The 4221-nt window shown below is 43.7% G+C and overlaps 1 pseudogene; it reads right to left on the bottom strand.

Moving 5' to 3' along the window:
* Window positions 1–532: 532 nt before the first annotated feature.
* LOC111727869 lies at window positions 533–683 on the bottom strand (annotated as a pseudogene).
* Between the last annotated feature and the right edge of the window lie 3538 nt (window positions 684–4221).

A 4221-nucleotide genomic window follows, 5' to 3' on the forward strand; every position in this document is an offset into this window, starting at 1 on the left:
TGAATTTGACTACTCTGGTTATGAGATTATGCATTTCTGGCAGGAATTTAATAGAAATTAGGTGTTCCTTTGAGTCCAGGCTATTAGGAGACATATGGTGTGAAATGCTGATGTTAACTGTGACCAATTGCCCCCTCAGGTCTTTAACCCCACACTTTTGTGCTGCCCTGAGAGGTTGGAGAAGGCTAGAGTGTGACACTGCTATAGGGGTATTGTCAAAAGTGAATAAATTATTGCTATGCTTGGTTGATAGCAAGCGTTCACTGCTATAACATTTCCAATATCTGGCAGTGTCTTTTTGAGAATACCACATTACTTCCTACGTCAGCTTGCCTGGTGGTAGCAAAGGTGGCATTTCCAAGACTAAGAAAGTTCAGCAGTCCCAGTAGCACTGAGACCAAGCATTCCGTGTTCCTTAAGAAATATTTTACAAATAATGGAACTAATGAAAGTATAATAACGCAAGCTTGAGGGCCTATGTGCTATTTCCAACCTCTGCGTCACAATTTGGTCTATTCTCCACACTGCAGCTAGAGGGTGCCTTTGTTTTTCCTTTGTAGCAAGAGTTTTCAAATTCATATATTACCTTTCTTTCTTTTTAAAATTGAAGTGAAATTTACAAAACATAAAATTGTTAAGAACAGATACTACACTTGACCTTAGCCAAAGGGCTGAGAAGTGATACACAAAACATAAAATTAATCAGTTTGAAAAGAATAATTCAGTGGCACTGAGTACATTTGCAATGTCACGCACCCACTGCCTCTATCTAGTTCTAGAACATTTTCGTCACCCCCAAAGGAAACTATGTTCTCAGTAAACCGTGTTGAATCCAATAGCCAGAACCCCTATAACAGTGATTTTCAACTGGCGTGCCATGAGAGGATCTTAGGTATGCTGTGGAAAATTTTAAAGATCATTAATTAAATTATTTTCAAAAGACGTTCAGAGCACTTGTTTTGAACAAAGTACAGTAAGCATATTTTTTATTTTTTATTTTTTTTTGATCCACATAATTTAAGTGTGCCATGGAAATTTAACTATAGTTTCAAGTGTGCCGTGCAATGAAAAGGGCCAAAAAACACTGCCCTATAGTATGGAGGATACTCAAAAGGTGTTTTTTGGATGGTGTTGGGGCTGCATTGTTTGTCATGCCCTCATACTACTCTAGTTTGTTTTTTATTAATTCCTGTTCAGTTGTGAACTGGGCAAACAATTAATTAAATCATTCATCGATTTGTTCATGAATAAAGCATTTATTTTGTGTCAGGCACTGGCTTAGATGGTAAGGCAAGGATGGAATCACTTGGACTTGCACTCAAGGTACTTTTTTTTTTTTTTTTTTGAGACAGAGCCTCAAGCTGTCCCCCTGGGTAGAGTGCCATGGCATTACAGCTCACAGCAACCTCCAACTCCTGGGCTCAAGCGAGTCTCCTGCCTCCGCCTCCCAAGTAGCTGGGACCACAGGCGCCCGCCACAATGCCCGGCTATTTTTTGGCTGCAGCCGTCATTGTTGTTTGGCAGGTCCGGGCTGGGGATTCGAACCTACCACCTTAGGTGTACGTGGCTGGCGCCTTAGCCCGTTGAGCTATAGGCGCTGAGCCACTCAAGGTACTTTTGATAGAGAAGATAGATGAAACAGTGCAATTAATATGTGGTAAATATCAGAGGCCAGCTAACTAACTGTACCCTGAATCTGAACCAAATCTGAACTCCTGCATGTGTTTAAATAAAGTTTTATTGGTACACAGACATGTCCATTTGTTTACATGTTGTCTGTGGCTGCTTTTGCTCTGCAATGGCAAAGTTGAGTTGCTGAGACAGAGGCCATCTGGCCCGCAAAGTTGAAAATATTTGCTACCTGTCCTTTTAAGGAAAAAGGTTTGCTGGGGCGGCACCTATGGCTCAGTAAGTAGGGCACCAGCCCCACTCAGTGAGGCCTCAGCCTCTCAGAGTGGTGGAATTATAGGTGTGAGCCACTGCATCTGGCCGCCAGTTGTTATTATTGACTGTAGTTTTCATGCCATGCAGTAACTTATACCTCGTATCCAAATGAAACTTGTACCCTTTGACAAGCATCTCTCCACTCCTTCCCACCACTCCCTCCTTCTGGTAACTACCATTCTTCTCTTGCATCTATGAGCTCAACTTTTTCCATTTCACATGTGAGTTGAGATCATGCAGTATTTGTCTTTCCCTGCCTGGATTATTTCGTTTACTATAATGTCTTCCAGCTTTTCACTTACATGATGATGCTAATTCCTTCTGGTTTACTTGCCTCAGTACCTGGAATTCTGCTGGATGATGCATGCTTGTGTCTGAAAGGCTCTTCCCCAGTTGCTCTTAAGAGTTGCACTCCCAATTCAATTCAGTGCCTAATGTCCACAGGAGGGCACAAGAGTTCTGTCACCACATCTAGATTTGAGGCATTGTCTCAGGAGTTACCCTTTACTTCTAGCTTGTTTCAAGAGTGTGAATTTATCTACATATTCTTCTTCTTCTTCTTTTTTTTTACTGATACAGAGTCTCACTTTGTCACCCTTGGTAGAGTGCCATAGTATCATAGCTCACAGTAATCTCAAACTCTTGGACTCAAGTGATTTTCTTGCCTCAGCCTCCCTGATAGCTGGGTCTATAGTGGGATTTGATTATTTAATTTCCCTTCCTCCCTCCCTCCCTCTCTCCTTCCTTTCTTCTTTTCTTTTTTGAGTCACAATCTTGTGCTAGAGTGCAATGGTATCAACACAGCTCGCAGTAACCTCTAACTCCTAGGTTCAAGACATGATCCTGTCTCAGCCTCCTGAGTAGCTGGGACTACAGGCACAAATTACCCACACCCTGCTGATTTTTCTATTTTTGGTAGAGATGGAGTCTTGCTGTAGCTCAGGCTGGTCTCAAACTCCTGGTCTCAAGCAATCCTGCCTTGGGCTACCAGAGTGAGAGGATTACAGGTGCATGCCTCTGCTCCTGGACGATTTTGATTTCTTTCTTTTTTTCCCGATTTTGATTTATAAAAACATTTTATTTGCAAGTCATTTCAGACTTTCAAATATAGCACAAGTGATTCCATTCCTAGGCATATACCCCAAAGAATTAGAAACAGGTATTCAAACAAAAACTTGTACGTGGGGTGACGCCTGTGGCTCAGTGAGTAGGGTGCTGGCCCCATATACCCAGGATGGCGCGTTCGAACCTGGCCCCAGCCAAACTGCAACAAAAAATAGCTAGGTGTTGTGGGGGTGCCTGTAGTCCCAGCTACTCAGGCGGCTGAAAGAAGAGAATCACCTAAACCCAACAGCTGGAGGTTGCTGTGAGCTGTGACGCCACAGCACTCTATGGAGGGTGACAAAGTGAGACTGTCTCTAAAAAAACAAAAACAAACAAAAAAACTTGTACATGCATGCTCATTGCAGCACTATTTACAACAGCTGGAAGGTAGAAGTGACACCAATGTCTATCAACAGATAAACGGATAAACAAACTGTGGCACAATGGAATATTATTTTGACATAAAAAGGAATGGAGGCTCAGCGCCTATAGCGCAACTGGCTAAGGCGCCAGCCACGTACACCTAAGGTGGTGGGTTCGAATCCCCAGCCCGGACCCGCCAAACAACAATGACGGCTGCAACCAAAAAATAGCCGGGCGTTGTGGCGGGCGCCTGTGGTCCCAGCTACTTGGGAGGCGGAGGCAGGAGACTCGCTTGAGCCCAGGAGTTGGAGGTTGCTGTGAGCTGTAATGCCACGGCACTCTACCCAGGGGGACAGCTTGAGGCTCTGTCTCAAAAAAAAAAAAAAAAAAAAAAAGGAATGGAGCACTAATCATGCTACAATATGGGAGAACCTTGGGAATGTTACACTGAGTGAAAAAATCCAGACACAAAAGGCCATGTAATGTATAATACCATTTCTATGAAATGTACAGAACAGGCAAATCTATAGACACAGAAAGCAGATTGGTGATTGGCAGGGGCTGGGGAAGGGAGAATGAGGAGTTACTTCTAATGGGGGCAGGGTCTCCTTTGAGGGGGTGGGACTAGATAGAGGTAGATAACATTGTGGATGTACTACGTTTCACTGAATTGTATACTTCAAACCAGGGGTCCTCAACTTTTTAAACAGGGGGCCAGTTCACTATCCCTCAGACCGTTGGAGGGCTGGACTGCGGCCCGGGGACCAGTTGGCTGCTAAGCAAGACAGGCAGCAGCGGCAAAAACACCTG

The sequence above is a fragment of the Otolemur garnettii genome, unplaced genomic scaffold (genome assembly GCF_000181295.1).
Source record: "Otolemur garnettii isolate 467f Iridium unplaced genomic scaffold, OtoGar3 scaffold00127, whole genome shotgun sequence".
In the NCBI taxonomy this organism is placed as follows: domain Eukaryota; kingdom Metazoa; phylum Chordata; class Mammalia; order Primates; family Galagidae; genus Otolemur; species Otolemur garnettii.